The sequence below is a fragment of the Oryx dammah genome, unplaced genomic scaffold (assembly GCF_014754425.2).
Source record: "Oryx dammah isolate SB20612 unplaced genomic scaffold, SCBI_Odam_1.1 HiC_scaffold_28, whole genome shotgun sequence".
NCBI classification, from domain to species: domain Eukaryota; kingdom Metazoa; phylum Chordata; class Mammalia; order Artiodactyla; family Bovidae; genus Oryx; species Oryx dammah.
The window spans coordinates 4,843,979-4,856,869 of NW_024070212.1; the positions used below are offsets into that span (position 1 = coordinate 4,843,979).

The 12,891-nt window shown below is 42.7% G+C and overlaps 1 pseudogene; it reads right to left on the reverse strand.

Moving 5' to 3' along the window:
- Positions 1-1,704: 1,704 nt before the first annotated feature.
- Positions 1,705-3,262, reverse strand: LOC120855511 (annotated as a pseudogene).
- Positions 3,263-12,891: the final 9,629 nt, after the last annotated feature.

Genomic DNA, 12,891 nt, shown 5'->3' on the forward strand with positions numbered 1-12,891 from the left:
AATTCCTTGGAAATGAGGAAGTCCTGGATAGAGCAATGGAGTTTTAGACAAGCAAAGAGGAACAGTACTGATTAGTTTGTGCAGTTCTGGTTCTTGAATTTGTGTGGAAATGAGGAGCAGTGCAGAGTACGAGCCTCCCAGGTGGTGCAGTGTTAAAGAATCCACCTGCCAATGTGGTAGACACAAGACACTTGGGTTTGATCCCTGGGTTGGGAAAATCCCCTGGAATAGAAAATGGCAATCAACTCTTTTTTTTTTTTTAAACAAATAAGGGGTAATCTTCTTACAGAACAAGATGTTGGAAGGGACAGCTGTGGAAATGATTGTCTTGGCATTCCCTTCACGACAGCAAGGTGGCTTCCCTAGATCCAGACATCACACCTACATGGGGTGATGGGGTACAGGGCTACAAAACCTTCTCCAGAAGCCTCTCTATTGGCTTTACTTAATTTGCACTAACAGACAGAGATCTAGCTCTGGCCATAGCTGGGCCATGTCAGTTCAGTTCAGTTCAGTCGCTCAATTGTGTCCGACTCTTTGTGACCCCATGAATCGCAGCACGCCAGGCCTCCGTGTCCATCACCAACTCCCGGAGTTCACTTAAACTCAATCCATCGAGTCGGTGATGCCATCCAGCTATCTCATCCCCTGTCGTCCCATTCTCCTGCCCCCAATCCCTCCCAGCATCAGGGTCTTTTCCAATGAGTCAACTCTTCACATGAGGTGGCCAAAGTACTGGAGTTTCAGTTTTAGCATCATTCCTTCCAAAGAACACCCAGGACTGATCTCCTTTAGAATGGACTGGTTGGACCTCCTTGCAGTCCCAGGGACTCTCAAGAGTCTTCTCCAACACTTCTGTTAGAGAAGAAGCATCAATTCTTCAGCACTCAGCTTTCTTCACAGTCCAACTCTTGCATCCATACATGACCACTGAAAAAACCATAGCCTTGACTAGACAGACGTTTGTTGGCAAAGTAATGTCTCTGCTTTTTAACATGCTATCTAAGTTGGTCATAACTTTTCTTTCAAGGAGTAAGTGTCTTTTAATTTCATGGCTGCAGTCACCATCTGCAGTGATTTTGGAGCCCAAAAAGAAAAGTCTGACACTGTTTCCACTGTTTCCCCATCTATTTCCCATAAAGTGATGGGACCAGATGCCATGATCTTAGTTTTCTGAATGTTGAGCTTGAAGTCAACTTTTTGACTCTCCTCTTTCACTTTCATCAAGATGCTCTTTAGTTCTTCTTCACTTTCTGCCATAAGGGTGGTGTCATCTGCACATCTGAGGTTATCGATATTTCTCCTGGAAATCTTGATTCCAGCTTGTGATTCTTCCAGTCCAGCATTTCTCATGATGTACTCTGCATATAAGTTAAATAAGCAGGGTGACAATATACAGCCTTGACATACTCCTTTTCCTATTTGGAACTAGTCTGTTGTTCCATGTCCAGTTCTAACTATTGCTTCCTGACCTGCATATAGGTTTCTCAAGAGGCAGGTCAGGTGGTCTGATATTCCCATCTCTTTCAGAATTTTCCACAGTTTATTGTGACCCACACAGTCAAAGGCTTTGGCATAGTCAATAAAGCAGAAATAGATATTTTTCTGGAGCTCTCTTGCTTTTTTGATGATCCAGTGGATGTTGGCAATTTGATCTCTGGTTCCTCTGCCTTGTAGTAGCTCCTAATAGCAAGGGACGCTGGGAAAGTGGGCAACAGGAACATCATGATGGGCTGGGACCCATTCTGATTCATCATCTGGATCTGGACATGCTGATGCTCCAAACAACATCAGGTGAGGAGCAGGGGCTGGAGACTGGTCAGCAACAACATTATCTGCCACAGACTCTGGATTCTGCCCTTCTTCCACTTGGGTCCCCTCAGTGCTTGAGGATCCACCCAAGGAAGCCAGGAGTGAGTGGCCCAGTGCTTGATTCCAGGAGAGGAACTGAGAGACCAGAGCTGGGGGCTCTATACACCCAGGGGCCCAGGTAATTCTCTGGAGGGTTAGGATTCCTGAGTCCAAGTAGCTTAAGGACCCTCCATCCTCATTCAGTTCAGCCACCCTGGGCCCATGGAGGCTCAGCCATTGAGGCCTCTCTGGCTCTTACTTGGTGCCCCCAATCCTGGGCTGTGCAACATGCCTCCCAGGGGCTTGAGATGCATTCAGCACCAGTCATCATCGAATCCTGGGCTTGCTCATCTCTCAGAGGCCCTGCCAGGGACTGTCCCCCCAACACACACACAAGACCTGCCATGGGCCCTCAAGGCTGCCTGGGAGGCTAAGGACAACCAGGGAGCCTCAGCCCAGTCTTTGCCCAGAGGTTCAGGGTTCATCAGGCCACCAGCTGTGGGCACCAGGGAGTATCTGGGTAGAGGAGACAATGGAGGGAGTGAAACCTGGAAGGGCCCTCCTCAGGCGAGAAGGGGCCTTGGAGATTAATGACGTTAAGTTTCCCCTCAAAGACGCTATAGCTAAGGGTGCCCTGCTCTGGGAGCTGGGCAGCCTCTAGCAGCTGCAGGGTCTCCAGGCCGCCCAGCTTGCACTCAACAATGTAGCCCACGGTGCTGTCGTCAGGCAGCCAGATGAGGGCAGATGTGTCCATGAAGTGGGAGCCACTGGCCCAGGGGGCCATCTTCAAAGCCAGTTTGCAGTTGATACAGAAGCCAGCTCCCCCGGTGGTAAAACAGAACTGTACCAGCCTTGTGCGATTGTGAGGTTGTGGCTCCAAAGCGTGAACTGGCTGATTCAGGCTAGGCCAGCCTAAGTAGACCTCGTGGGTCTGGGGGAAGGTTTTCAGCAACTTCAGCAGCACCCTTGGGTTCAGATAGTTGTTGTCATCCACATGGCAGAACCATCTCTGCTCACTGGCCAAGAAGGCATCAAATTCAGAGGCCATCTTGCAGGACAGGGCAGGGTGGCTGTGCTCCGCAGAGCAGTTGGTGACCACAAGGTGGGACCCCAGTCTTTCCTGGAGTCCTTCATCCGGGCTGTCAGTGAAGATGAATGTCTGTTCCCTGGTCCTGGAGACCCACGTGTTGAGCAGCAGCTCCTGGTGGGAGTGGTGGAAGGCCTGGTTCATCTTGACTGCGATGATATCCTGGAGCTGCAGCTCGGAGGGCCGAGGGCTTGGCGGGCTCAGCTAAGGGGTGTCGGGCACACGCTGTGGGGACAGGCTTGAGTGGTACCGTAGGGAGAGGAGCCCCATGCACAGAAGGGTGAGGAGTACTCCAGCCAGGCCCCCGAGGAGCTGGCACTGCATTGGCCCTAGGGCCCCAGACGGCTCAGCTCCCAAATCCCAACCAGACAGGGAAGGGAGGCTAGTCAGGAGGGAGGCCCGGCAAAGGCAAAGGGCTGGCAGGCATGGCTGGCGGGCCGGGAGGGGAGAGGTGGGAGTCGGAGGCTCCGGACCCGCAGGCCGAGCTACCGTAGCCCCACCGCTGCCAGCCCTCTACCAGCTTTGCAACCAACTCTTGTATTCTTACTTGGAAAACTCCATGGACAGAAAGGCCTGGCAGGCTACAGTCCATGTTGTGGAAAAGAGTGAGACACAACTGGGTAACTGACATGAAATGAAGAAGAAGCAGAGAGCAAGCACAGACATTGCACATAAAAAGCACTTTATTTTGCTAGAAACTGAGATGATCATTTAAGCTATGGCTATAGAAAAAAAAAAACAAAAAAACAAAAAACATGGGTTGAGAGAAAATGATTCTATAATTTTGGCTTGTTGAAATACCCCTTTCAAATAATCAAGTTCATATGGCCTTGATATTTGCTTACTTGTCATGGCTTCACCAAGAATGAGCAGATAAGGTAGTTACACACAAACCTCAGGGGGTAAAGAATTGCCTGCAATGCAGGAGGCACAGGCAACAGGTTTAATCCCTCCGTTGGGAATATCCTCTGGAGGAGGAAATGGAAACCCACTCCAGTATTCTTGCTTGGAGAATCCCATGGACAAAGGAGTCTGGTGGGCTACAATCCATGGTTTCTCAAAAGAGTCAGATACTACTGAAGTGACTGAGCACATACACACAGACACAAACCTGATTCCAGTTCCTTGTGACTAAAATTCAACCTCCAGGCTTAGCTCCTCTTAGGAAATGGAACATGAGGATAGTTTTCTTGACTCTCCTTAACTTTTATTGATACTTTATAGAATTAGAAACCAGAATCTAATAAGACTCTTTATTGAATATTTTGTGTAATACCGAACCATTGCTTCAACAAGACCACCATCTCTATCCCCCACTCCCCCCAACCCAGGAGCATCATTTTTGTTGGCCAGGAGCCAATTTGGTTTTTATCTTAATGAAATTGGGGCCAGACTGGTGTTCATTCTCATCAGTGTTTGGAAGGCCTTGGTTCACATCATGTCTCACATTGCCTACTGCTCCACTCTCATTTCCCATACTTTCTGCCTGTACATGTGTGATGGAGTCTGCCCAGTCAGAAAAAGCAGACAGAAATCTCCTTTCCAATTGAACACAATCACCTGCAATTCTCAAATCACCAGTTTTGTAAAAGGCAAGAAAATGCTGTTCTATGTAATTTTGGCAATTCAGAGAACATCTGCTCCCCCAAAATGTCTACTGTGGAATCTTTCATTCCTTTACTAGGAGGAAATGGATAATGCAAATATTAAAAAGGTCCTTGTCTCTTTAGATATACATACTGAAATATTTTCAGATGAAACAGTCTAATTTATGGGATTTATTTCAAAATAATCTTGAAATAAGAGAATGTAGAGCTTCGAGAAATAGCTGTAGGAAGACTGGCCATGTACTGATATTAGATGGATCTAAATTTTGGATAAATCAGTTTAATTATTCTATTATCTCTACATTTGTAGAGATATTTAAATATCTCTATTTGTATTTATAGATATTTAAATAAATATTTAAAATATTTCATAATAAAAATTTTAAAAATATTAGATATTTAAACAAATATTTAAAATATTTTATAATAAAAATTTAAAAAATATTAAATATTTAAAGTATTCTGGTTGAGTGGGAAGCCAGGCTACTAGCTTAATGACTTAAAATTACACAAAAGTTGATTTGACAGGTAAGCTGTACAATAATACCATCAGCCTTCCAACCCATCAGAAGCATCATGAGTAAACTGATTAATCAGCACATTTCCCCTCACATTCTGCCCAGTAATATGTTGAGAAGAATTCTGAGGCAGCCTTCAGGGAGTCACTACATGGACTGACTACAGCTGACAAATAGGAAGATAACCAGTTGTTTTCCCTACTATAAGATGTAAATACTTGGGACGATGGTGCTGAGTGCCTAAGGAAGGTGGAAGAGAAAAATGAAAACATGAGAAAAAGTAGTATCTACAAAGGAAGAGCCTGATATCACTAAAGAGAAACTGGAGGCAGTATTCTTAAAAATAACTCCAAGGATTAGCATAATCAAAGCGTTTTAGGGCCTTAGGACACACTGACCCTCACTGCGCCTAAAAGGTTGGAGGTCAGTTAACACTTTAATTCTTCATGGTTGACATCTTAGCCTCTTTGTTCTCTTTTTCTGCATAATTTATAGTATTCTCAACTATTTTGATGTGCTATTTTTTTGATGAGTTATTAATCATCATTTGGAGAGAAGAGATAAGTAGGGAAAAGTACATTTTTATGGGGTTCTGATAATACGTTAGGTACAAATTTTGGAATTATATATTATATATATATATATATATATATATATATATAAAACATTCCATCTCATTAAAATATAGAGCATCTTAGAATCACAGAGCTTTTCAAGTTGTGTGGACTGAATCTTCATTTATTCACCTTTTACTCCAGCTAATTCAGTTTAAATGTATACTGACAAAAATGAAGAACTCAGTGTAGGCTATATACTTTTCTCCATCTACCTTATAGAAACCTAACTGCTTTATAGCATAACTTCATAGCAATATTTAATGAAGTGATAATCTGCCTCCAGAAACCTTGAAGAATAACATAGATCTTTAGTCTACTCTGTAAAAGTGCTGTAAGTGTCATTCAGGGCAACCTACAATACAGAAAACAGAAATACATATATATATAAAATTTCTCTTTAAATGCATCTTCTTTGAAAGGCTGTATTTCTCTCCCTAACTCCCTTATTCCCTACCTCCATTCTTCCTGTCTCAACATTGCTTTTCTGTCCACTTTTTCCAACTCCACTCTGTACCTTCACAGGCTGAGTTTGGACACATGGCCTCCCTTGCTGGGAACAGCCCTTTGGAAATCTGGTCTTATCATCATGTCAGTTTTTATCATAAGAGTCAACAGCACTGTAATTCTGATGGGGAACATTCCAAACTTGATAGAAATGTAGCTTTCTTGTTTCAGAAGTGTTGCTATTATTCCTATTCTCCAAAGTCATGAAGAGTTAGTGACTGGTGCCTTCTTTCTGGAAGCTAGAGCAGTGAACAGGGGTATGGGAGGGCTGAAACCTCCTGCCACATGTGGTTGCAGGAGAGAGGTATAGAAGTGAATGGAGCCAGCCTGCATCTACCGCTCAAAGCTAAAGTCTAAATCTGGTAAAGGGTAGGTACCAACATCTAGTCTGGACATCAAGCAAAATATGTTGTTTACTTATGCAGGGCTGGGGCAATTTAAAAAGTAAAAGATAAATTAAAACGTGGTATTCAAGGGTGTGGAGAAAGAGTTGCAACATATTCCCTAATAGGAGAAAGCCAGAGAAAACAGATAAGGTAATAATACTCATTTTGGAGGTGGTAGTATCTAGCTTTGAGACAAGGGTTTTGTGTGTGTGTATGTTTGTGTTTTTGTGTGTGTGTTGGTAGTATGCTACAGATGACTATATTAATCTAGGATCTAAGACCATACTTACCATGTATTGGACCTAGGGTCTTGGCCCTACATTTTTCCCCTTAATTTTTGAGGACATTTCAGATTAGGAATGGCTCCTTTGGCATCAACATGTCCACATTCTGTTTCTCCAAGCACCAAGAATTGGTGACTGCATCCATGGAAAAGAATGCTTTTCAACCTTAAGAGCAATTGAGAATTTTATGCAACCTTTTATTGAATATTTTGTGAATCATGGGTGAGTGATTGTATTTATTATATTTTAAGATCTGGTTTTCATTCCAATCCCAAAGAAAGGCAATGCCAAAGAATGCTAAAACTACTGCACAACTGGACTCATCTCACATGCTAGTAAAGTAATGCTCAAAATTCTCCAAGCCAGGCTTCAGCAATACATGAACCATGAACTTCCAGATGTTCAAGCTGGTTTTAGAAAAGGCAGAGGAACCAGAGATCAACTTGCCAACATCCTCTGGATCATGGAAAAAGCAAGAGAGTTCCAGAAAAACATCTATTTCTGCTTTATTGACTATGCCAAAGCCTTTGACTGTGTGGATCACAATAAACTGTGGAAAATTCTGAGAGAGATGGGAATACCAGACCACCCGACGTGCTTTTTCAGAAACCAATATGCAGGTCAAGAAGCAACAGTTGAACTGGACATAGAACAACAGATTGGTTCCAAATAAGAAAAGGAGTACATCAAGGCTGTATATTGTCACCCTGCTTATTTAACTTCTATGCAGAATACATCATGAGAAATGCTGGGCTGGAAGAAACACAAGCTGTAATCAAGATTGCCAGGAGAAATATCAATAACCTCAGATATGCAGATGACACCACCTTTATGGCAGAAAGTGAAGAGGAACTAAAAAGCCTCTTGATGAAAGTGAAAGAGGAGAGTGAAAAAGTTGGCTTAAAACTCAACATTCAGAAAGCAAAGATCATGGCATCCTGTCCCATCACTACATGGGAAATAGATGGGGAAACAGTGAAAACAGTGTCAGACTTTATTTTTGGGGGCTCCAAAATCACTGCAGATGGTGATTGCAGCCATGAAATTAAAAGATGCTTACTCCTTGGAAGGAGAGTTATGACCAACCTAGATAGCATATTAAAAAGAAGAGACATTACTTTGCCAACAAAGGTCCATCTAGTCAAGGCTATGGTTTTTCCAATGATCATGTATGGATGTGAGAGTTGGACTGTGAAGAAAACTGAATGTCAAAGAATTGATGCTTTTGAACTGTGGTGTTGGAGAAGACTCTTGCGAGTCCCTTGGACAGCAAGGAGATCCAACTAGCCCATTCTAAAGAAAATCAGTCCTGGGTGTTCTTCGGAAGGAATGATGCTAAAGCTGAAACTCCAGTACTTTGGCCACCTCATGTGAAGAGTTGACTCATTGGAAAAGACTCTGATGCTGGGAGGGATTGGCAACAGGAGGAGAAGGGGATGACAGAGGACGAGATGGCTGGATGGCATCACTGACTTGATGGACATGAATCTGAGTGAACTCCGGGAGATGGTGATGGACAGGGAGGCCTGGCATGCTGCAATTCATGGGGTCTCAAAGAGTCAGACACGATTGAATGACTGAACTGAAATGAAGATCTTAAAATGTCGTTAAGAAGGTCTGTTGCAGCTATTTTTATGTATAGAGGTGATTGATTAACTAGTACTGGGAGCATTTCCATTAGGCTATTTCAACTAAGACTTTTAATTATGAGGTTTTAATTGAACTACAATAATTTTCCCTGTGATATTTGGTTCTAATACCCCTATTTTCATGCTGATGTGCCCTTCAGAAATAATACAAGATTTCATAGCTTTAAGTTAGCTGTCCTTTGCTTGCCATTTGGTTTTCTAAGAGTGCTGATAATTAAAATTCTATACTGATGTGTTCAAAAGCCTGATTCAAATATATAATTGCAATATATAACACCACTTAAAATAAGTACAACTTCTTTTGCTGTTTATACGCCAGGATTACTAATAGTAATATTTATACTAAAAATTGTAAATTGCAACCTGGAGTTTCTGGAAGCAGACATAAGATAAAATTTAACACTTTTATTGGTGCTCAATACGTATGGAAGGAAGGGAGGAAGTAGTGTTGGTTAGAGGAAGGAGGAAAGCTATGACACCAAGCCTCACTCACCCTCGCAGTGACTTACAGAGTGACTATTGCCCAACTGGTGTCTTGGTGCTGTGCTGATAAATATTTAATAGCTAGTTCTCTGTGGGTGTGGAATCCCAATTTGGATTTGTAGTATTTGCCAATTTCCATCACTTAAATTCCTCTACCATGGCTGACTTGAAACTACAAATGTGATGCCGTTGAGTGGGGAATAAAGAGGAAATGCATACACACAATTCCTGTGAGATGGCGTCAGCTAATCACTAGCTGCATCAGACCCCAATAGCCAGAATTCTGTTCCTCTGCTTTGCAAAGTCTCTGGATATGGGCTGCTCTGTAAAGGTCATGATTTTGGGCAAACCCATTTTCGACAAGGCAGAAGGAATCTTTGACTGCATTCCATGCAGAGTGGTATTAGGTTCTTCCTTGCAAAGACTATGGATAATTCATCTCTCTCTATACTATGTTCCATTGTTTATGCCACTCAGATCCACTTTTATGTACAGTAGTACTTTATCATGTAATTCAGTGGGAGACTTACTGTGTCCCCTAAAAAAAGTGTGCCACTTTTGAAAACCAGGACCTATAACCCAGAGTACTAGATACTGGAAAAACAAAATCCAGCGAATCATTCTTTGTGATGGTAAGACCACTGATGCCTCCACCTCTTGATTCCTGGAACTATACCTTTTTTTCTTACTGGGGGCACAGTGTATACATTTTTTCAGTTGATGGCAACACATCCTCTAGCAGAGGGGTTGGCAAACTTTTCCTGTAAAGAGCCAGATAGTAATTATTCTAGAATTTGTGGGCCATATGGTTTCAGTGACAACAACTCAAGTCTGCCCTTGTAGTGCAAAAGCAGCCATAGACAATATGTGTACGAATAAGGGTGGCTGTGTTCCAATAAAACTTATTTACAAAAACAGGTGGCAGACTGCATTTGCCAACCCTTTCTTAAAATTATAGCCTCTCTGCTGGAGTTGGAGCTGTAACTGTGCCTCTGTAGGCCATCCCAGCATTCTATGAGGCCAGCTGCTTCTGCCGTTATAGTATGTCAGATGACCATTGGATCCTGTTTGTGCCCTCACTGAGGACCCTGTGAAGTGGGCCCCAACCTTGGCCACTCTGTAAGACAGTGGTGATGACTGAGGCTTTGTAAAGAAGAAAGGGCAACCCATGTGGCAAATGGGTCACTGTGAAGATAAACTGCTGGCCCTTTTGGGATATAGGTGACCCAATGTGGTCTACTTGCCATCAAGTGGCCATATGGTATTTTAGAGAAACAGTGCCATGAGGGTGTCAAGTACTGGTTTCAGTTGCTGCCATTTAAACCTCCAATGGCAGCAATAGTTATATCAGTCTTTGTTATTAGGAATTCATGCACTTGAGTCCATGCATAGCCTCCATCTCTGTCAACATGGACACTTTGTTCATTTGTCCATTATATAAAGTCATTTGGTATACTTATTTGCCTGGATCCCTGGTGGCTTAGCTGGTAAAGAATCCGCCTGCAATAGGAGAGACCTGGATTTGATTCCTAGGTTGGGAAGATCCTATGGAGAAAGGAAAGGCTACTCACTCCAGTATTCTGGCCTGGAGAATTCTATGGACTGTATAGTCCATGGAGCTGCAAAGAGTTGGACACAACTGAGTGACTTTCACTTTCTTCCTTTCTTTTATGTAATACTTATGTGGGGAATGCTCTTTGGTGGGTGTTACCTTGTGTTTGAAAGACATTCAAACTTTATACCCACTCCAATATCTTCTTTTATGTGTCTGTACCCAAGATTGACTTGTCCCCAGTATTTCAATCTGTTTCCTTCTAGGCTCCTTGCCATCTGGTCACTTATTTACCATTCCCCATGAAGTCTAATGTGGGGTCACCGCTCCTTCAGCACAGAGTGCATGAACAGGGGGACTGTCCCAATTTAGGAACTTTCCTTCCTCCTTCATGAATCCCCACAGAGCTCTAGATGCAAGCCAAGGAAGGTTACAACAATGATGGATAGTATGGAAAATTTTGGCTATTATTTATGAAGCTTCCTTCTGCCCTCTGATCCTACTTGGTCTCAGTCTTAGAAGCGACACTTAATCCCACAGTGGATGATCACAGGGTCACTGCCCTCAAAACATTGTGAGTCTGATAGGAGCCAGTTCATGATGGGAAGTTTCAGGTGCATGGTCACCTGTGTCTCACGGTCACGCCTACGCTCTACCAGGGCCAAAAAGCACAATAAGAGTTGTTTCTCAAAAGGAGTATAATTATCTTCAGCAGATGGCAAAGTCCCACTTCAGAATCCCAAGCGCTGCCATGTTATTCTCTCACAAACTCCATGCAGCATCTTTTCCCATCATTGATACTTCTGACACCAGAGGAGCACAGTCCAAGTGATACCTTGGACTATGTTGCTACCAGTTGCTACCACAGCCTAGATCTTCTGGAAAGTCCTCTCTTACTTTGGGCCTAATCAAAGCTGATAGCCTCTTGCCTCTTTCTATATAAGAGGCAAAGCCATATTCCTAGGTGTAGAATATGCAGCTTCTAGGACATGTGATTTAGGCTTTATTCTTTGTGGTAAGAAGAGCAAGATACAATGATTGTCTTTACTTTTATGCAACTGTCCTGGTACAGCAATAACCACTGAACCACTACAGATTTTACAGATGTATTTGATCCCTGCATCTTCCTTTGCAAAGGTATGTACAATGCCTTTCTAAGGCCTCCAGTGCTCCCGTCAGTTCTTGCTTATTTGGCCCAATCAATGTAATGTTATCAATATGATTTTTTTGTGGCATGTTGCCAACTGTCTCTGAATTATATTATTACCTAGGAAAGGAGAGTTAATATAGCTCAAGAAGATAACTCTTAATGTATAACACTGTTCATCCCATGTGAATGTAAACTATTTAAAATCTTTTTCTAGCTTGAGAAACAAAAGACTATATTTGCCAAATTGATAGTTACATAAAATATATCCAAGTTTGCAATCTGCTCTAGCAGACTAAGTGATTTGTGACATATGATGGACATTAAGACACATTGCCTAGATTCCCCTTTAACCCACCTGGATCTGTGGTGGGCCTGATTTGGAGAGAGAAGGGACTCTGACTCAAATGAACTACATAATCGAGCTGACATACACTCACAGTATAGTAAGTCCTCTACATACAAACGAGTTCTATTCCTGGAGCACCTTCCTGAGTCTCCTCTGTTTGTAAGTCCAACAAAGTTAGCCTAGGTACACAACTAATGCAATCAGCTACATAATACTGTAATAATTTTTCACACAAATTAATACCTAAAAAGTAAACACAAGAAAGAAAGCATTTTTAATCTTACAGTATATACTTGAAAGTACAGTATTATAGTACAATAGCTGGCATACAGGGGCTGGTATCGAGTGAACAGGCAAGAAGAGTTACTGACTGAAGGAGAGAGAAGTGAAGATAGTAGAGATGAAGGATCATCAGAAATAGCAGATGGAGGGCAAGCTGCAATTTCACTCACACCTGGTGTTGATGGCACAGGTTCTGCTCCTTGCTGAATTCAATTCTATCTACCCCAATCCACTCCAGTATTCTTGCCTGGGAAATCCCAAGGATGGAGGAGCCTGGTTGCCTACAGTCCATGGGGTCAAAGAGTCAGACGTGACTGAAGCAACTGAGGACAATTCACCCTCTTCAAAAAACATTCCAGTGATGCATATTCACATCTTTGAAAGTTTGCAACTTGAATGTTCTTATGCAGGGGACTTACTGTATTCCTGAGGCTAGATTCTTAGCAGGTTAAGTCCAGAGTCCTCAAACACAGAATGTTATGGAAAAGAATTTATTGACCTGGGAGCTTGCTTAACTTTTTGGCCACATAGCACAGCATGCAGAATCTTGGTTCCCCTACAAAGAATCAAACCAG